At 43.2% G+C, this 22435-nt stretch overlaps 1 protein-coding gene across 33 annotated transcripts in view; it reads left to right on the top strand.

The window, feature by feature from the left end:
* The window catches only part of LOC129525065 (rho guanine nucleotide exchange factor 7-like), a 241280-nt gene that overhangs the window by 8235 nt on the left and 210610 nt on the right, over positions 1 to 22435 (top strand). Inside the window, exon 1 of one of the 33 annotated variants that reach the window (XM_063709801.1) lies at positions 17627 to 22383. The exons of 31 other annotated variants lie outside the window; for them this stretch is intronic. The gene's annotated coding sequence lies outside the window, so the exon portion shown is untranslated. Of the gene's footprint in view, positions 1 to 17626; positions 22412 to 22435 lie in introns of those variants that run through there. One more of the 33 variants, XM_063709815.1, reaches the window with a different exon arrangement.

Genomic DNA, 22435 nt, shown 5'->3' with positions numbered 1-22435 from the left:
GATGTTTTTATATTTCTAAATTTAGCTTTGAACTTTTAAGGTTTGATGCACCAGGCTGGCAGTTCTCAACCCTGTTTTTGCAGGGTGGTGTCATGTCTGCTGGGGTCTCAAGGCGAGGGGGTGAGGGGAACTGAAATGGAATGTGTGCACAGTGTATTTCAAACACATGTATGTGAATTCATTTAATCATCCCTTTTACCAGATTCCTATCGTGTGCGTGCTAGTGACCCACATCACCTGCATGGAAGTGCACGCATGGATGCCAGCCATACCACCTCTTCAGGCAGGTCAGAAGAGAAATGCTAGGATCTTGGGTATAAAATATTTGTGAGTTCTCAGGATGAAGGAATGTAGAGTCATCCAGCCCAGACGCCTCCTTTTGCAGATGGCTTCACTGAGGGCACCTGCATGTGGTTGTGTAAGCTGTGTACTGTCCGGTCTTGGGAGAACCGTTCACACTGTAGTCTAAGCGAATGGCTCCAAGGCTTGTGCTGGGAGGCGGCCCTGGGATACTGTGTATAGAGGTCAGACTCCCAGGACACAAAGCAGAGTGGAGAAGGGTTGGGGTAGACGATAGAAGTGGCCCCAATTCTCCAACCCTCCCATGCCCCTGGCAAAGTGACCTTGTAGCACCTCCATCAAGAGGTAGGAGTCTGCTTCCTCACTTCTTGAATCTGAGCTGTGACTTGTTTTGGCCAATGGACTGTGGCAGAAGTGGCCAGTGTTAGTTCCTAGCCCAGGCCTTGGAAAGGCTTGCACTTTTCTGCACTCTCTCAGGCCCTGTGTCTACCTCCGAGGAGACCCCAGGGCTTGGGTGCTGGTGGGGTGTGATCACATGGAGGAGAACTTAGTTGTCCCTGCCTAGGCCATCCTGGACCTATCCACAGCCAGCCAACCTCAAACATTGAAGAGAGCCCAGCCAGGGTCAGCAAGCTGCCTGCCCTGCCCAGAGCAGGCACAGCTGCACCAGCAGGCCCGGACCAGGCTGACTCAAGCCAGCCACGGAGGTTTACCATGGTCATAGATAAGAAATCACATACACGCACACATGCCCGTGCCATTCTTAACTAGGGGACATGCCGATATATGTAAATACATTCCATCCCAATCACAAGAGTGCTTGTACCTTTGTTTAAAATACCCTCTATATCCTTTATTTCCTTGATAATTTCCTCTCTAGTATTTTCTCTATTCTCATTTTTTAGAAATCTTATTAAGACTAATCAGAGATAATATCTATTGAGTGCATACTGTATGCCAGGCACTGTTCTAAGGACTTTGCCCATAATAATGGATTTAACCCTCCTCACCATCCTATACGGGAGGTGGTGACAGGATCGCCCCCGTTTTCAGATTAGGAAACGGAGCTCCAGAGCGGCTGGTAACTGGCCCTCGTTGGCTGGTGGGCTGCGCCCCCCCCCGGCCCCGCCACCTGCCCCTGTGGCCGCCAGGCCTGCTGGGTTGAGTCTCTCATTTGCTGACCTTTCCACTTGTATGTTTCTTCTCCTTTTGAAAGACATTTGCTTGCCTTTATCTCCCAACTTTTCTACTAACATTTTTTATTTTGACCTACTTTGGCTATTTTTTTTTTAATTTCTAAAAGTTCTTTTTTCTCGTTATCTGGTTTCTCTCTGTTTCTTCCCTTTCAGTCAGTCCCTTCCTGTTTCTGGGACGATTCCTCTCTTCCTGTGAACATTCATTACAGTTTCCTTGAAGGGTGCTTCCTTCCCTGCATTCACTGTCTCTGTTTTCTCTGAGTCCTCTTGTGCAATTTTTTTTTCCATGTTGGAGATTTACTCAAACATCATGTGATCTTTCAAGTGTGAGGCCCTCAAAATGACCAGGAAGTCCTGTGTGACTGCTGGGGCCCAGGGACATGCAGGTCTCGCCGTGGGGCAGCCTGGCGATGCCCAGAAGTCTGGACCTGTTGGTCTCTTCTCCAGCAGCCGTGAGTCTCTCCAGAGACTCCTCCATCTGCAGCCTATCAGAGCAGTGTCCATCCTCACCTTGGCTCCTGTCCATGCTGGCCCTCTCCATGTTCTGGCCTCTTTGGTTCACTTTTCCCCAGAGAATAAGCCTCGGACCCCTGCAAGGATGGCAAGAGGGATGGCCAGCTGTGATGGGGCTGGGGCCCCTAGGCCTGCATCTGACTCTCAGACAGGTGGCTTGTCTACCACCTGGGAGGGTGCACTTGCCGCTGGCTACTGGGATGGGACCTTCCTAGTCTCTGCTGAAGCCCCACCCATCCTCTGTCTGCTCCCTGCCTTCATAATGGTGGCCTGGGGATAGGTGTCTTCTAGTTTTGTTTTGTTTTGTTTTGTTTTGTTTTGTTTTTTAGACAGAATCTCACTCTGTCACCCAAGCTGGAGTCCAATGGCACGATCTCGGCTCACTCCAACGGCCGCCTCCCGGGTTCAAGTGATTCTCTTGCCCCCGCCTCTCGAGTAGCTGAGGCTACAGGTGTGCGCCACCATGCCCGGCTAATTTTTGTATTTTTAGTAGAGACAGGGTTTCACCATGTTGGCCAGGCTGGTCTCAAACTCCTAACCTCACGTGATCTGCCTGCCTCGGCCTCCCAAAGTGCTGGGATTACAGGTGTGAGCCATTGCGCCTGACCAGGTGTCTTCTAGTTTTATTGAAGATCATGCTTGTGTTTCTTGTTCTCCTGGCTGTTTTGGAGGGATTTATTTTCAAGAGAAGTGAGGCTGAAATAATTTTACTGTACTGCTTTGGACCTGGAATGTTTCCATTATGAGAAAAAGAGAGAGAGTGAGAATATATGAATGAATATCCATGTCCTACGCCCTGGGTTTCATATCTCTTCTTCTGAGTACTTTAAAATTACTAGAGAAAACAAAACTGAAAGCTGGTTATTTGAAATGTTCTTTTTTTTCTTGTTGCTTGGTATTTTGTGCATAACTTTATTATTACACTTGGAGCAGCTTTTTTTTTTTTTAAGGGGCTGGTGATCATCCTATCTTTTCTCTATAGAAGCTATATATAATTCAGAATCCCAAAAAGTGTATATAAAAGAAATGTAAGCCTCGTCCAGTTTATATTAAATTGCTTTTGTCTAAAATGGGCATCCACAGCTCCAAGTGTGTTTGGATTTGCGTGTTCTCTCGCCATGAAGCCTTGTTCTGACAGTGTGATCTGTTAGCAATGCCTTTAAAGTGGCCTGGTTTTGATTATTTGTAAATATTATGGCCAGTGATGGCTTTTCTCCCTCAATTCTGAGTGTCTCACTACTAATTTCCTATGCCAGAATACTTTTTCACCAATGTCCTGTCCTTAAAGTAGCTTAAGTTCATAAGGGACTTTTAAGTACCCATTTGTAGTTAGCAGATTTTTCAGATGTCTTTTGTTAGGAATACAGATTTTCTGAAAAAGCCTTTTGCTTTCTGAACACATGCCAAAAGATTGTGGCTTTGTCATTCACTTTAAGGAAGAATGCTACAGTGATTTTGACAGGAAATTGGGAGATTCAGAGGATATTCCTGGTCCTGATTGTGTCTGTTTGGCTCCTCAGGAAGAGGGAGAGCCTCACCTGCCCATGTGGAATCGGTCCAGGCCTCTGTTTACCTTGAGCAATGTCATTGAGGCTTCCTCTGTGGTGCGTAGGAAAGTGCCTTAAGACCTGGGTTTGTCTCACTGATCTCATAAAGCACTGGTGCTGGTGACAGATGTCTTCTGGTAGAAACACATTTTCTGGTTATAGTCATCCCTATTTGTTAAGGATTTTTGTTTCTTTTGAAAATAGGCTTTAAGGCTGGGCGCGGTGGCTCACGCCTATAATCCTAGCACTTTGGGAGGCCGAGGTAGGCGGATCACCTGAGGTCAGGAGCTCAAGACCAGCCTGGCCAACATGGTTAAACCCTGTCTCTTCTAAAATACAAAAATTAGCTGGGCATGATGGCGGGTGCCTGTAATCCCAGCTACTTGGGAGGCGGAGGCGGGAGAATCACCTGAATCCGGGAGACAGTGGTTGCAGTGAGCCGAGATCGTGCCACTGCACTCCAGCCTGGGCAGCTGAGCGAGACTCCGTCTCAAAAAAAAAAAAAAGCCTTTAACAAAATAGAATATGGCCAAATTCTTGTGACTTGTGACAAAGGTTAAACTTCCAGAAAGTGCCCTAGAAGCCATAATTTTCCATGATAAGAGACTAGAATGGAATGTCTTTCAGACTTTATCAATTGATGACAAATGGAGAAAAATAAAAGTTCATTTATGGCACTTCTGACCAAGCTCATTTCCCTAGATTGAATCTGAGTAATTGCAATGTCAGCTATCTAGGGTTGGCTCTTCAAACAAATAACCTGGAGTCATAAGCACACTATTTATGAATTGCTCAAATGAAATTCTGGGAGTGAGACACCACTCACCCTGCACATAGTCAAATCTTTTGTTGCCTGTAATGGAGCTTCCACCTTAAGAAACTAGAAAAATAAGGGCAAATTAAACTCAAATTAAGTAGTAGGAGAAAGAGAATAATAAAGAACAGAATGGAGATTAGAAAATTACTAGCGAGAACAAACAAAACTGAAAGGTGGTTATTTGAGAAGAATCAATAACATTGATAAACCTGTTTGTGGACTGATTAGGAAAAACGGGGAAAAGACAGAAATTACCAATGTAAGGAATCACCACAGATCTTACAGATATCGAAAGATAATAAGTGGATATGAAAACAATGTTTTGCCAACAATTTCTACAACTTAGATGAAATGGATAACTTTCTTGGAAGACACGAAGCTCACTAAAGAAGAAATTGATAACTTTAATAACCCTACATCTATTACAGAAATAAATTTGTAGATAAGATTCTTCTCATAAAGAAAATTCCAGGCCCGATAGTTTCACTGGTAAATTCTACCAAGCTTTTAAGAAAAAAATAACTGTAGTTTTACACAAGCTCTTCTAGGAAATAAAAATTGGGCCAGGTGCAGTGGCTCACATCTGTAATCCCAACATTTTAGGAGGGAGGATTGCTTGAGGCCAGGAGTTTGAGACCAGCCTGAGCAACATAGTGAGACCCTCCCCCCATCACTACAAAAAATTTTAAAAATTAGCTGGATGTGCCTGTGGTCCCAGCTACTTAGGAGGCTGAGGTGGGAGGATCACCTGAGCCTGGGAGGTTGAGGCTGCAGCGAGCCGTGATCACACCGCTACACTTCAGCCTGGGTGCCAGAGTGAGACTCTGTTTCAGAAAAAAAAAAAAAAAAAAAGAAGGAAGGAAGAAAGATTAATAGTGAGGTTGTACTTCCCAACCCATTCTAAGTGGTAAGCATTATCCTGGTAACAAAACCTGACAAAAATATTATAAGAAAAGACTATAGGCCAATAACCCCTATGAACATAGATGTAAACCTTCAAAAAAATTTAGCAAATCAATTTCAGCATTACATGTAAAAGATAAAATATCATAGCCAAGAAGCATTTATCCCAGGAAATAAAAATCAATCAATACAATTCATGATATTAACAAACTAAAAGAGAAAAATCCAGAGGATTATCTCAATGGATGGCAGAAAAAGCATTCAATGCAATCCAATCCAACGTAAACTCTTGATAAACACTCCCAGTGATCTAGGAATAGAAGGAAACTTCCTCAACATGCTAAGGGGCATCCATGAAAACCTACAGCCTATGTGAGACTCAATGGTGAAAGACTAAAAGCTTTCCCCCTAAGATCAGGAACAAGACAGGGATGTTCACTCTTAGCACTTCTGTTCAACCTTACACTGGAGGTCTCACCCAGTACAATCAGGCAAGAAAAAGAAACCAAAGCCATCCAGATTGAAAAGGAAGAAGTAAAACTGTCTTTATGTGTAGACTATATGATTGTTTAGGAAATTGTATAGGATCTACAAAATAGCTACTAGAACTAGTAAGTCAACTGGATGTGGTGGCTCACACCTGTAATCTCAGCTACTCAGGAGGCTGAGGCAGGAGAATCACCTGAACTTGGGAGTTGGAGGTTTCAGTGAGCCAAGATTTTGCCACTGCACTCCAGCCTGGGTGACAGAGCGAGACCCTGTCTCAAACAAACAAACAAACAAACAAAAAACCAGTAAGTCAGTTTAGCAGGGTTGAAGGGTTAATATACAAAATCAGTTGTATTTCTATATATTAGCAACAAATGATCAGAAATTGCAATTTAAAATACCATTTACAATAGCAAAGAAATGAAAGAAAAGACAAATGCTTAGGAATAAATCTGACAAAAGATAAGAAAAACATGTACACTCTCAGCAACATATATTGCTGAGTGAAATTAAAGATCTAAATAAATGGGGCTATACATAACATTCTGGGTCAGAAGTCTTGCTTTTAAGCTGTTCTATTCATATTGATCTATAGATTCAACAGAATCACAACCAAAATCCCAGAATTTTTTCAGTAGAAATTGATTCTACTGAATCATTGATTCTAAATGATTCTAAAGTGTCTATGGAAAGGCAAAGGGCCTAGAAACAACTTTGAAATGGAAGAAGAGAGTTGGAGGACTTGGTTTCCAGGGTTTTCATAAAACAACGGTAATGGAGTCAGCACAACGTTGCAATAAAGATAGAGAAATAGATCAACAGAACAGAATAGAGGTAGAATTAGATCCTTAAAGACATAGACAACTGATTTTCAACAAAGGTGCCAAGACACTTGGCTGTCCAAAGGACACTCTTTTCAATAAATGATACTGGAACAAGTAGATACCCATATTTTTAAAGGTGAACTTTGATCTATACCTCTTAGTATACAAAAATTAACTAAAAATGAATCATAGATCTAAATGTAAAGCCTAAAACTAAAAAACTCCTAGAAGAAAATATAAGAGAAAACTTTTGTTGCTTTGGACTAGGCAAATATTTTTTATACATGACACCAAGAACATGATCCATAGAAGAAAGAATTCCACAAAAGAAAGAGTGGACAAATTGGACTTAATCAAAATAAAAAGAACTTCTATTATTTGAAAGACACTGTTAAGAGAATGAAAAGACAGTCTATATATTGGAAGAAAATATTTGCAAATCACATGTCTGTTTAAGGATTTGTAGCTAGAATATGTAAAGAACTCTCAAAACTTAATAAAGAGCCTAATTTTAAAAATGGGCAAATGGTTTGAATAGACATTTCACCACAAAATATGTACGGATGGCAAATAAGCGCTCAAAAAGAAGCTCAACATTATCAGTCATTAGGGAAGTGGAAATGAAACCTGCAAGGAGATAGATATCACTACACACCTATCATCATGGCTGAAATCAACTCTGTCTCAAAAAAAAAAAAAAAAAAATTAGCCGGGTGTGGTGGCTCATGCCTGTAATCCCAGCTACTTGGGAGGCTGAGGTGGGAGGATCACTTGAACCCAGGAGGTGGAGGTTGCAGTGAGCCGAGATCACACCACTGCCCTCCAGCCTGGATGACAGAGCGAGATTGCATCTCAAAAACAAAAACCAAAAAACACAGCTGGGCGAACGGCTGCTCATCAAGGAAGCAGTTCATGTTGTGGAGTTCAGCTGAGCCATAGCCTCTTTCTAACTCAAAGGGTTGATGGGTTTTGCCATCCTTAAATTGGGGATGCCCTTGTTTTCTGAAGGTCTGAAGCAGCCTGCACCGCTCGCACCGTCCTTTCGGCAAAACCAAAGACACACTGCTCAATTTCAGTCCAGCGTATGCTTTGCAATTCAGTGGCCAATTGAGGGTCCATTTGTAAAAACTGAATATGGAGAAAATGATGACAATTTTGACAACACCCCACCCCAAAGTCTGGCCATAGGAGAAAACACTGCATCATGTAGAGAAAGAGCTGGGTCTGGAGAACTGGCTCCAGCTGGCACAGAAGCTCCTTTTCTAGACGGTTCATTCCCTGTGGCTTTGCTGAAGCCTTTGGTGACCGTGGCTGCTTTCATGAATGGTGCTGGAATCACCTGACAAGGATTTCCAAGCAGCCATCATGAAAAGGGCTCAAAAAGCAATGACAGGTTCTCTGGAAACAAATGAAACAATGGAACATCTCGGCAAAGAAATAAAACTTATGAAAAGGAAATTAAAAGTATAGAACTGAATAGAATAATGGAAATAAAACTCACTGGATGGGCTCAAAGGTACAGTAGAGATGGCAGAAGATTGATTAGTGAACTTGATCGAGGACTCATCAAGGGAGGGGCTCAGTGTAGACAAGAGAGAAAACAGACCTCAGAAAGCAAAGGGCTGCCCAGGGCGGCACACACTGCAGGACAGCAGACAGTGTGGGAACAACAGCAGGATTTTTCCCTTCCCTCGCCGGCTCCTTGTCTCTCCCTCTGTGTCTCTCTGTGACTCTGTTTCTCCCCTTTTTGTCTCTCAGTATCTGTGACATCCTCTACCTCTCTGTCTCTCCCTCTCTGTGTCTACGTCTCTGTCTCTCTCATCTCTGAACTGTCAGAATCACAGGAGGCCTCCAGAGCGTGTTTTGTCCCCCTTGGTTGAAGAATGAAAGCCACCCTGTGAAACCTGTGGCTCTTGTGGGTGCCTGCGTGGAGCACTGGCGGGTGCCTGCGTGGAGCACTGGTGGGTGCCTGTGTGGAGCACTGGCGGCAGACAGGGGCCTGATGTGGGCTGCAGGAGCAGGCCAGCTGCTTAGGGGGAAACCCAGTTTGGGGCCTGCGATTTTCCTTAGCGATAGGGAGCCAGGAGCTGTAACCAGAGATTGCTCTGGACAGCACTGGCTGAACTGATGCCCATGCACAGAGGAAACTGAGCCATGGGCCTGCAGGTGGGCAGTCCTGGGAGAGCACTGGGAAGCCCATGGGCAGCTGGCCGCAGGCAGAGCCAGTGGCAACAGGATGCAGCCATCAATCTCAACAGGGAGGGGTGAAACTTTTAAGGTAAAACTAAGACAATCTTTCATTTATCTCTCATTTTGTCTACAGCGATCATATTTCCAGGTCTTTTTCAGGAGAGTTCCTGTCTTAAACATCCAATTCTCACATTAGACCAATTATATTACTTTTTGGTATATTACTTTTTGCCATGTCAGCATCACTGAACTTCACTTTTGGTAGCCATAATCAAGTGACTTATTAGAGTGTCACAGGCACAGGTCCTTCGTTCATTGATTCACAAATAATATACCAAGTGCCTGTCTGTATATGCCGTCTGTTAAGATACAACCGTCATCCAAACAGACCAAATATGCTGCATCTGGAGCGTGTATTGTATAGTGCAGGGAGAGATTCTGTAAACATCACACAGAAATCAATGAGACATTTCATTTACCAGTGATATGTGTCATGGAGGAAAACAGCAGGTGGCGGGTGGGAAGTGCCAGCACCTAGGGCGGTGGTGCAGGTTTACATCAGGTCATCGGGGAGGTGTTACTGAGAAGTGACGTGAACAGAGACTTGATGAATGGGAGCGAAGAAAGGAGTGATGTGAAGATCTGGGAGGATGGTGTTGCAGGCAGAGGGAACAGCTAGTGCGAGGTCCTGGGGTAGAAGCCTGCCTGGCGAGTTCCAGAACAGCAGAGGCCAGTGAGAGTGGGGAGGGTGGTAGCTAGCTGATGAGGTCAAGGAGGGAACAAGGGAGCTATTGTGTAGTACCTGCTTGGCCATTCGAAGGACTTGGCCTTTTATTATTAACCTTTTTTTTGTTTGTTCGTTTGTTTGCTTTTTTTAGAGGCAGAGTCTTGTTCTGTTGCCCAGGAGGGAGTGCAGTGGCAGATCACAGCTCAATGTAGCCTTGAACTCCTGGGCTCCAGTGAACCTCCAGAGTAGCTAGGACTACAGCATACGTCACCATGCCCAGCTAATTTTTAATGTTTTTGTAGAGACAGGGTCTTGCTATGTTGCCCTGGCTGATCTTGAACTCCTGGTTTCAAGTGATTCTCCTGCTTTGGCCTACCAAAATGTTGGGATTACATATAAGGTCTAGGCATGAACTACCACACCCAGCCTGGACCTTATTTTTTAGAGCAGTTTTAGGTTTCCAGAAGAACTGAGCAAAAAGTACTGAGTTCCTATACACTCCCTTCTTTCAGCCCACCCACTTTCCCCCATTATTAACACCCTACATTAGTATGATGCACCTGTTACACTTGATAAGCTGATACTGATACTTTATTATTAACTAAAGTTCACAGTTTCCGTTAGGGTTCACTGTGTGTTGTATGTTCTGTGGGTTTTGACAAGTGTATAATGACATGTAGCCACTGTATAATATCATGCAGAGTAGTTTCACTGCCGTGAAGTCCTCTTTACTCCGCCTAGTCATCCCTCCCTCACCTCAACCCCTGGCAACTGTTGATCTTTTTACCGTCCCCATGTTTTTTTTTTAAATTACATTTACTGGTTTATTATAAGAATATTGCAAAGGCTACAGATGAAGAGACATGTAGTGCGAGCTATGGGGGAAGTGTCGCACAGCTTCCATGCCCTCCCTGGGTGTGCCCCCTCCAGGAACCTCTATGTATTCAGCTTCCTGGAAGCTCCAAAAGTTTTATCTTTTCCAGAATGTCATATAGTTAGAACAACACATTCTGTAGCCTTTCTGATCAGCTTCTTTCACTTAGCAATATGCATTTAAGGTTCCTCCATATTTTTTTTTATGGATTGATAGCCCATTTCTTTCTATCACTGAGTAATCCCATTGTGTGATGTACCACCGTTTTTTCTCCATTCACCTATTGAAGTACATCCTGGTTGCTTCCAAGTGTTGGTAATTGTGAAGAAAGTTGCTATAAACAAATGCGTGCAGGTTTTTGTGTGGACATGCGTTTTCAGCCCCACGTGGGTAAATATAATACCAAGGAGCACGATTGGTGGATCATATGGTAAGCCTACATTTAGCTTTGTAGGAGACTGCCCAACTGCCTTCTAGTGGCTGCACCGTTTTGCATTCCCACCAGCAATGAATGCGAGTTCCACTGCTCCACATTCTTGCCAGCATTTGGTGTTGACGGTTTTGTGGATTTTGGCCATTCTAATAGGTATGCAGTGGCATCTCCTTGTTTTAATTTACATTTCCTTTATAATATATGATGTTGGATATCTTTTCATGTGCTTATTTACCATCTGTGTATCTTTGTTGGTGTTTTTTTCAGATCTTTTGCCCATTTTAAAAACTAAGTTGTTTTCTTAATGAGTTTTAAGAGTTCTTTGTATATTCAGAATACAAGTTATTGATTAGATGTGTTTTGCAAATATCTCCTCCCTGTCGGTGGCTTGTCTTCTTGTTCTCTCAAGGACTTCAGCTTTTCCTGAGTGAAATGGGGAGGTTTTAATGGTTTTGAGTGGAGGAGTGACATTACAGGCAAATTATAAATAATGACAGTAATATGAACCAAATGGAATTCTTGTGTATACATCAGCAGCCTTATCTTTAAGTAATGAAGATCAGTGTTTCTAAGTGGTTTTTAAAAAATGCATTTCCCAAGTACAGATTGCCACACATCTTATTCACAGCTATGGCCCTATTTATTTCAGCCCACCCTGCTGCTACTTGAGTTTTGGGTAATAATGATCTTTTTGTCAACCTTTTTATTACTCACAGATAATATGAAAGTCCCAACTGGCCCGTCTTTCACGCAAGAGGCTTTTATAGCCCACAAGTGTCCTTGGCCAATGCTTCCTGCCCTCTCTTCGTATCCTCTCACCTCTCTCTCTAGGGCAGCCCCAACTGCTGTTTATAGAGAGATGTGCTTAACTGTGGATGTCCAGCTGTTTCCAGTCCCCTTATTTCACTTTCTTCCTCTGGGTGAATGGCTCCCTCCTGCTTCACCATCTCCTCTCCAAAATGAGCCTGCCTCTTTGCATGCTTTCAAATCCCCCACAAGTTAACATGTGGATGAAAACAGTTTCTTCCTAGGTGGCCGGGTTCAGTCTTCTCTTAGGTGGCTCTGAGACTTGAACTTGCATTAAACACAGCTTTGAACCAAAGACTCTTGAGTGGGAAAGGCCAGGAACAAAACAGTGCACGACTGCGGAGCTCCCACTCTTGCCCCCGACTTCAGTGTGTGTGGAGCTGGATGGCAGGAGGACACTTCAGAAGCAAATCTGAGTAGTGGAGGCAAACAAACGCAGGGCCGCCATTAAAAACCCTAGACGTCTGAGAACGCAAGTATGAACAGTGGAGTAGCACTCGGGACTGCAGGGACAGGAGCTGCCATTCTCACCGAGGTGCCTTGGTCAAGAATGGGACATTGGGTTATTGGTGAGGCAGAGTACATACAGGAGGCAGCATCCCGGCAGAGAACAGACTGCTTGTGCTGAGGGTGGACATGACCCTGCCTCATTTCGAAACTCACCCAGACAATGACTACACAGCCAGTACCCACCTTGGATTCACTAGCACATTTCCGTCAGAGGCCACAGCCTTCTCCATAGGTGTCTTTGACAATGGGCAATAAGAAAATAATCACCAGCCATGCTGAAGTGCACTCAGTGGGAGAGGGAACATGCCAAAGGGTGGGAAACAATAGAGCAAGGGAGCTTAACAAGAAAGTGATGGGCAGCTCTGATTCACAGAATGCCATGCCATCATTTACAGTCTGTTTCCATTAGGTCACAAGCATGAAGGTGAAAGAAAAAAGACAGTTATTCCATATGAACAGGTGAAAGAACAATCTTCGACCGCAAGACTCAACTTGAGTTGTCTTATGAATCTGTACTGCTCTCAGTTTTCTTGTACCCAGATTCTTCAAGGGCACATGGAATGGTGGCTGCCGATGGAAGTGGCGAGACCTCAACCGTGCCCATCCCAGCTGCACTTGCTTCCTGGGGATCTGCATCGCTGCAGCCTAACCTTGAGGGGTGGCAGGGCAAGTGCTGTTTCCCAGCTCACTCTCATTCAACAATTAAGATACAACTGCTACGTTTTCACCTAACAATACTGGGAAAACAAAATACGACTCAATGGTGAAATGTATTCTGGGTTATCTGATGAAGTTTTATCTTTAAATATTTTGTTATCCATTTTTGGCATTGCTGTGAATTTGGGACTGTTGCCACCAACTCTGAGGGATTTTAAACTGCTTTTAGAGTTTGTGAGAACCAAGCCTCAGGGGATGCATGAGTCAGTTGAAGCACTGTAGTCTTGTTGGTCTCTCTTTGACATTTCATGTCTCTGGCATATCTGAATTTAGGTTGGGAACTGGAGGTTTGCTACACTTGTATCTATTACTACCTTTCATAATCTGGCCAGTTCCATACTCATGGAAAACAATTTGTTTGTTCCCAGATGGCTGCAGCATTTCATTTAGAGTTGGGCTTTGGGATTTCTTGAAGAAGGAATGCAAAAGAGAAACATGCTTTAAAAAAGCTTTAAATTTCTTCCAGTAAACGACTTGCTTAGTATGCTAAAGACTTTTTGGGGGAGCAGCTTACTTATCTGGTATTTAGCAGTCAAATCCTTGGCATTTCTGCCTGTTGCTTCATGTTTTCCAATGGATTTGGAGGAAGAGTTGTCCTGGAGACTTCCAAGTTAGCTCCACTGACCTACATTTTCACTCCATTTAACATTATTGACTGTGGAATGAGCCAGAGTGCCGTAGAAGAGCATAATTCCTGATCAGAAGACAGCTGCAATTTAATTAGAATAAAGCAGTGACTACCATGTAATTAAAAATTAGATGAACCATTGAATGCTAAGCGGACTTCTCGAAGGTGAACTTAGGATTTCAAACCTACCACTGCATCTCTGCATGACATGGTGGAGATCTGCCCTATGAAGACCCCAGCACGCTGGCAGCCCAGCTGTCTTGAGGACTGTTTTGGGATGGGGGAGTCACGTTGGCCTGAGGGGAAGAATAATAGACTTGGAGTGGTCGTCGTCTTCTTCTCTAATGTATTTAATAATACTTGCACATGGGACAACATTCAAAGGGTACAATAAGTAGAGAGAGAAAAGCAAAGTTCCCTTGTTCCCTTGTCCTCCATGCCCAATTCTGTTTCCCCGTAGGGAACTCTTGTTAAGTGTCTGGCATATGCTTGCAGAGACAGCTCCATGCATTTCTAAACACCTACATACATTTTCTTCTTGCTTTTTTTTTTTTTTAAACACAAAAGGTAGATATTATCCACGGTGTTCCCCATGTTCCCTACCGCACCAAACATAACTTGGAGATTGTGACATATCCGGATATAAAGCTGCCCCTTTTTTAAAGGCTGTATGGTAGTGGTGATAGTCTGTTCGTGGAAGCATTAGAATTCATTTAATCTGTCCTCTAGATTGTTTCCAATCGTTTGCCATTACATTGTGTTCTAATTTTAGATGCCGCCAGGAAGCTCTCCAGGTTAGGGCCAGGCAGAAAACAGATAGATGGCACACTGAACAGAGGTGGTTTATGAGACGATTTATGAAGTGAGGGCAGGAAGAAGGACAACCTAGAAGAGATGGGTTAATGACGGAAAAGTCATTAACTCTCCCTGACCCCGAAGGGAAAGGTCAAGGGAAGGAGGGTTTCTCCAGCCAGTGAGAGCTGTAGTTACAGGAGAGGCTGCCTGACAGGAGCCATGGTCTTCCGCGAATGGTGTGTTGGTAAATGTTAAACACCTGGCTGTCTGGGAGGGGTGGCCCTGGCATGTACCGTTTGCTGATTTCTGTGCCGTAGGTACTTACACCAGGGCTTTAAAGGCACCAGTGTGACGGGGTGACACCCATACAGCCCACTGTGAGCCAGCTCCAGCATCTACTGCTCTAGGCCCCTGCTTCCTGCCAGGGCCTCCTATTGGCTCAACCCCACCAGAAGCCAGAGAGCAGGGAAGCCTGGTTGATGCAGTCCTCAGAGGTCGGTGCAGGTTGGTGAAATCCACAGGCTGTGTAGTTTTGGACATGACATTTCAGCTGTCTGAGTCCCTGTTTTCTCATCTGTAAAATACCAGAACTACCTCAAAAGTTTTCTGTGACTCTTTCAGCTAAGAGTCTTTGTTTCTCTGTTTCACTTACTCCGTGATGAGTGGATTTGGTGACCTAAGTGAGTTAGGTCATTTAGTGCACAGTTGCTGTTTAACATGAGACATCGGTGGGCCCTGCAGTTAGGGAGCTTATGTCTAATGAGGGAGATGAGATGTGCACAAGTAGGTCCAGCCGTGTTGTAGGTCTAGCTGTGGACAGGACCACATGCATTCAGAGAAGTGATCTTTCATACCTGGGGTGTGAGATTTGATGGCAAAGACCTGGGGTGACCTTCATTCTGTGGTTGGGAGTCTGCATTATTCTCCAAGTAGGAAAAAAACAGAACACTTCTAGAGTCAGTCTATATATACCACTAGGTTCTCTAAGTATGGTCCTGATACCATCAATGTCTACAGGGAACTTGTTGGAAATCCAAATTCTTGGGTTCCACCCCACCTACTGAATCTGTGTTACTCCAGGTGATTCTGATGCATGTAGATGTTTAAGAAACACTGAGTTATACCATACCAGTGGTTCCCAAACCTGGCTGAAAATCAGAATCAGATGAAGACTTTAAACATACACACACATGTGCACACTGACGCTAGGCTCCTGGGCTGTACTTCAGATCTATGCAGAATCAGAATCTCCCTGGGGAGATAAATACTTCTCAGATGTGACTATTTTCTACTGTTGATCTTAATTGTTGAGATAACATTGAACCTGTTTAATTATTTGCCTTGCTGATACTGCTTGTTCTTCCTTCTGTAGTGGTTTTTTACTCAAACTCTTTCAAAGTTTGAGAGTCTTTAAATTCTGAGAGGTGGCAGCTGTCTTAGTTGGCTCTCTGCTTTGGTTGAGGGTGGAGATGATTGTTCCTGCCCTGGAGTAGTTGGTAAGGACTTGACGTGAAAACTGGATAGCTGTGGATGCTTCTGAAGTCTGACCTTAATGTTGCTTTGTGATTAATTTGTAGCAAATTTTCATATCACACACACTGCTTATCAAATATTAAGTACAAAAGGCATACTTTGAAGGAAAATTGTAATGATTCTGGGACTATGTCTCTGCCTGGTTAGAGTTCTTGATGGAAAAGCCTGGAGTTTATTACCACGGAGAATTTGGCACAGGATTTCTGAAAAGTGAACTGTGCAGAGTTGTTGGTCATTTGAGGCCTGAGTTTTCTGCATATTTCTGGAGACTACATGAAAAAGGAGACTTCCCCACCCCTTTGAATTGTGAAGGCTTTGCTGATTATAAATAAAGCTATGAACATTGTTGTACATGGCTTTCAGTGGACCTATGCTTTCATCTCTCTTGGGTAAATACCTAGGAAAGGAGTTGCCGGTCTTAGGGTAGATGTATATTTAACTTTGCAAGAAACTGCCAGTTTTCTAAGCATACCATTTACACTCCCATTAGTCGTGTCTGGGAATTCCAGTTACTTTACATCCTTGCCTACACTTGATATATTGTCAGCCCTTTCCATTTGATCCATTCTGGTGGGGTGCAGTGTTATCTGTGGTTTTAATTTGCATTTCCCTAATGACTAAAGAGTTTGAACTGTTTTTCACGTGCTCACTGACCTTTTGTTCGTATAGCTTCTTCAGCAAAATATTAAAGGGATTTTCAGCCATCTTGTTTGTATCACAATATTCCAAACATGTTTTTCCACCACAGCTTCACCCATGATCTCAGCTGCCCTTTTTTACTCGCCATCCTTGAGAACACCCTGGACTGCCAAAATGGCACACCTTTGAGATGCAGTTCCATTTGCCTCTTCACCCTTCCAGGCCCAACTCAGAGGTCACCTTTTATGCTGGTTAAGCCTCTAGCCCTGCCCTATCTCTGCAGAATTTAGGTTTCCCTCTGCCATGCTTCTGTAGTGCTGAGTCTACATCTCCGTGGCCACACTTGCCATGCTGTGTGCAAGCTTCTGTGCGTCTCACTCTTTGCATTCACCGTGCCTATGCCATCATCTGCCGTGGAGTCTAAGCCCAATATTGCTGGATTAATTTATTACCTATTTCATCCTCCCAGCCACTCTGTGCAAAAAGATGTGTTAGCCTTAAATCAGGGACAACGGCATAGACCCAAGGGGTCAAGTGACTTGTCCAGTGTGACACAACATATTTGTTACACAGCCAGGCACTACTTACTATAAACTTTTGACTCTTTGACATTACAGTTTTCCAAACAAGTATGTTTTAGGTATAGTGTTCTTTGACCTAGCTTGCGACAGGTACCCATGTACATGTACAGAAATATTTTTCAAGGGATATGCCGGCGCAGGATGGTTTTAAGGGAATCCACTTCCAGACCCTCAACTTACATACACAGTCACCTAAAACTGACTAGCCTTAGAAGGTGCCAAGCCATGGAAGACATGAAGCTGGCTGGGCCATCCCATCTCCTCTCTCACGATGGCCATTCTCCCAATTCATACAGAAAGGCAGACTTTGCACCTGTCATCTTCCTGAGGTGCACTGCTGCAAGATGGAAAACTTCCAGGCCATGTAACAAAGAGACAATGAGAAATATTGATGATATTAAGAAGTCAATGACTTTAACGACTGAAATTTTGCTACTCAGGGGTTTCCACTTCTTAGCTTTCACAGAAATCAAAGGAGACCTAATCAAGTTGTTGATAAATGATTTAAAATATTTTTAACTTATGAGAGACCATATCTGGACTTTGTCCATGTAACTCAGAAGACTTCAAAGAGTTAAGATATATAATGACAAATCTCCTTGCATTTTCAAGTATTTATTTTTGTGAACAAAGTTTTTCAGGGTTTGCATAAAAATCCTCCAAGATAGGAAAACAAGCGATGCTAGATCATACCTCACTCTAGCAAAAAGTGATAGTCATTCAGGGGTAAATTAACAAACTAAAAAAAAGCCCTATACATTTCATTAAAAAAACCATTTCTGGCCGGGTGCGATGGCTCACGCCTGTAATCCCAGCACTTTGGGAGTCTGAGGCGGGCAGATTGCTTGAGCCCAGGAGTTCAAGACCAGCCTGGGCAACATAGTTAGACCACTATCTCTGAAAAAAAAAAGAAAAGAAAAGAAAAAGTAATACACTTCCAGATAAAACTTTGCTTTTTATATGTAATAATCTATAAAAATGGTAACATATTGTTTTCATCATTTGTGTACTCATAATAGTTGTGTTAGTTCAGAAAAAAATCATAGCAATTAGATTCTTATGGCTTAATACTCTTAAATGTAGAGTCAATTATCATTATTTCTGGTAGTTATGTTCTAGAAAGTTACCTTGATCATTGAATTACTGACAAATGCAACACTGCTGTGAGGAGAAATATAGCGTTAAGATCCACGAAGACTCTGGCCAGAACATTTTGCCAACCAATCAATACATAACCTTGTTTTATGTGTATTTTCGTTTGAAGATAGCTTATTTAATATAAATTTCTTACAAGTAATCGTATGCAGTATTTCTTTATAATAAACACTGTGTTTCAGTTACAGCATTATGTACTCCTATGACTGTACTAGTTTAATTCTCAGTCATAAGTACACACATGCACACAATACACATATACAGTACTCACATAACACGGAATACTGTGAACATGCTTTATACTGTATAGCACAGTAATAACAAATACATAAAGTCCTGAAAAAAGCATTAAGTGAAGATTAAGCATTTAAAGTTTTATACATTTAAAGTAACTAAAGTCTTACTGTAATAGAACTGCAGGATGTGTGATGGTCAGTGAGTGCACTGTGGTTTACCCTATCAACCTTAGCTTGCCCCATGAAAATCAAAAGAGGCTGGTGGAACTCACCCTGCACAAGAGGCAGATGTCAGTAAGGGCAGCACATTGTGATCTGGCAGAGCTACCTTAGGAGTTTGCCTTTTGCAACTTGTTGATGGTGTTGGCAACTGTCTCTCAAACTGGCTAGAAAAATTGGTTCAGCCTTGTCTGCCTGGCTTTTCGCCTCAAATCTTTAAGCATCTCAGAATAAGGGATAAATGCAGTGGAAGTGAGGTGCTTAAATGTGAGGCCACGTTCAAGTACAGGGTCACATTCTTCCATGTCATTGAAAATTTTTTACAAGGCAGAATTCTATTCTGATATTTTGGCTGCTGTGAGAGGGACAATTCTTGGAGTCTTAGGGTGACTTTCATCCCTGACTATGCTCCCATGTTTTGCCATCTCATCGAGGTTTTTGTTTGTGGGTTCTACTGCCTTCTCTGACAAAATTTCCTCCACATCTTCTTCCTTCATGTCATTGAAACCTTCTCCACTTATTTGCCATGCAATATGCATTGTTTTTTTACATTGTTTTTTATATATTCTGAAACACCTTCAAAGCCTTGAAAAGTTTTCACAGAGTCTGGCCAAATGTTTTCCCAGCAGTTATTGATAGTAGCCTGCTTGATGCTGTCCCACGCTGTGCCAACATAATCAATAATGCTGCGTATAGTGAGTGATTTCCAGTAGTCTATCATGGTGGCTTCCTTGTTGGCGTCAAGAGCCTCACAAGCTTTACAATAAAGTTCCCTCGTGTAGTGTGCCTTGAAAGTTTGTATTATGCCCTGAGGGGCTGGACGAGAGATGTAGTATTGGGGGCATGAAAAGAACTTCTTTTTTGGGGTGAGCATTTTCAAGTTCATCGTGCAATGAACTGGGGCATTATCCAAAATTAATAAGACCCAGAAAGCAAGGTTTTTGCCCTAGAGATATTGTTCAACTTCTGGAATGAAGCAGTGGTGGAACCAATCCCAGAATATTTCAGATACCAGCCATGCTTTTCTGTTCTACCGCCAATGGACTGGCATGCAGTTCAGATTTTTCCCTTTAAGGGCTCATGGGTTTTGGGCTCTGTACACCATCAGAGGTTTGCACTTAAAGTCGCCCTTGGCATTGGTGCACAATAGCAAGGTTGAATGCTTTAAAGTCAGGGGCTTGCGTGACCATTTACATTACATAGGTTCATTTGCCAACATTCTTATAAAACAAGCAGTCTCGTCAGCATTGAAAACCTGCTCTTTACCATAACCCTTTAACCCTTTTCACGTATAACACTTAGCAGACATTTTAAAAATTCTTCCGCAGCCTCCTTATGGCAGAACCTGCCTTGCCTGCAAGTTTAAAATTTGATTTCATGCTGTACCGCCTTTTGAAATGTGCCAGCCAGCCTGCACTGGCTGAGAAGGGTTTAATATTTTCCTGACCTTGGGTAACATGGCTGTAAATTTCTTTGGCTCACAACAATACTGCTCACTACACTACAAAAGTCCATATATGACTTTTTTTATTAGTTGTCGTCTCATGAATCCACAATTTTAGCTGCTTTTCCATCTTTTCCATAGCTTCATCACACACTATAGATGTTACTTTAGCACTTTCTGGAGCAGCCTCATGTACAGATGTGAATGCACTGTATTGTTGATTCATTAACATTGAACTCATGGCCAACAGCACTATAACTCATGCCCGAACGAAGCTTATCTAACACACGTATTTTCTCTGTTAAGACACATCACAGCCTTCTTGCGCTTAGGGACATCAGACAGCATTTCAGCACTACGCTTGGGGGCCATTTGAAACAGAGAAATCACCATCGGAAAGCATAGAAATTTGAAAAACGTGACACTAAGTAGAGTGAGAAGAGGACATATGTTTACAGAATGAGAACTAAAAAAAAAAAGGCAGAGCATGGCCTTATTCAAGCACAGCTGGGAACGTGTACATCAGGTGATCCAAATTTTTCACTGTTCTGCATGTGTCCATATATGACTGAGAGTGCTTCAAGTATTGATTTTTGGGTTACACATAATTTTTAGCAAGTAGCCGAGTTCATAAATACAGACTCTTTGAATGATGATTGACTGTATTTGTAGAGGTCACTTGCCAAGAAAGAGTGTGTTTCAAGCATAAAAATAGACTATATGAGGATACAACTTTTTGGGTGAAGTGGAATGAATTAAAGGAGAAAGAATGTCTGACTTGTTCAGAAACTTTTTAGATGGAGAAATGGGTATTATGTTTCTATTACACTTAGATTCTACTGGATATATTTTTTATAAAGGATGCAATGGTTTAATTTAAAAATGTTATTAGAATGTCAGAAATTACATCCTTTACAACTATTTAAAACTATGAAGAAAAAAATTAGGTATTACCTAGATATGTGATAATTTTTGAAAATTATTTTAAAGAGCAAAATGGATTAGGAAGCAGCTTTGCTTTTGCCATTCCACTGAAAAAATGTACAGTTTCGATGGAAACATGTCAGCACTTGCTTGAAGGAATTTTTCAACTATAGAAAGAAAAAAGCTTCATTTCATCCCTTTTGGCATTGCTGAACACTTGGTTTTGATGTATAATTTTAAAACACCTGAGCACCATAAAATGAAACCACAGTATTCCTGAGAGTAGCCTGGTGAAATGTCGTGATTTTCTCCTACAGTACAGAAGGACAAAAATGCCTTTAATGTCCTCAAATGCTAGAGTTCTAGATGATGCATTAGTTTAAATGTCAACGCTTAATGTCTTGACATGTAATTTGGAACAGAAGTTTTCTTACAGTTAAAATAATCCTTAGAGTAAAAAACAAAATAAAGTTTTTCGTATGCCTCAGGCTTCTTAAAATTTTCTAGTAATTGGTACTGTTTCTGGTTTCCTTAGTTTCTTGCCGTGGGTAAGGTCCGAACACCTTACATGTGTTGCTGGTGGCCCTCACAATTCTACCTTGGACTAAAGCACTAGGGAGTCTGTAGGCGCCTTCCTGCGCTCCTCCACTGCGGTGGATCCACAATTTCTTCTCAGCTGACTTACTGGTTTTCATGTTAACTATTTCGGTTAATCATTCATGAAGCACGTGGCTTATATTTGGGAAAACATTGCACCTTAATCCCAACATGCATAATTTATGTTGCTTAATTATTTTAAGTCATTGCATTAGAATAGTAACTGCGCTCTCCATGAACCTTGGCTAGAAAGAAGGGAAAAAATCCCAGGTTCTCTCCCAACGATCAGGGGTTACTCAAGCCGCCCGAGTTCTCTGGGGCCCCTCTGGGCCAGGCTGCGTCCACTTGGGAGAGGCCGAGGACCGGGCGCCAAGAGGCGGCGGTGTCTGCGCTAGGGGCCGAGCGGGTGCGCTGTGTCTGCGGGACAGGCCAAGGACCTGGAGCAGGGAGGAGGCTGAGCGCGGAGCCGGGCCTTGTCGTCTGCGTCCGCGAGGTTGGGGTAGAGGCCGAAGACTGGACAGGAGGAGGCGGCGGTGGCCGCGCGTGGGGCCAACCGGTGGGCTCCCTCTACCGGACCGAGGCCCAGCACTGGGCCAGAGGAGGTGGCAGCTCGCCGGCAAAGCAGGGTGGGCTGCCTCCGCGGGGGCCAACACCCGGCGCCATCCGAAGACGTCCCGCGCGGGCCGGCGGGGGCGCGGTCTGAGGACGTCACTTCCGGCGCCGGGGCTCACTTCCTGGTGCGGGAAGGGGCAGAGATTGGTGCAGCCCCGGAGGAAGAAGAAAGGGTGAGGAGAAGCAGCGGCTGCTGAGCGGGTTGTCATCTGGGGCAGCGGGCTC

This window comes from Gorilla gorilla, chromosome 8, assembly GCF_029281585.2.
Source record: "Gorilla gorilla gorilla isolate KB3781 chromosome 8, NHGRI_mGorGor1-v2.1_pri, whole genome shotgun sequence".
Taxonomy (NCBI): domain Eukaryota; kingdom Metazoa; phylum Chordata; class Mammalia; order Primates; family Hominidae; genus Gorilla; species Gorilla gorilla.
This window is presented reverse-complemented; position numbering and strand designations above follow the sequence as displayed.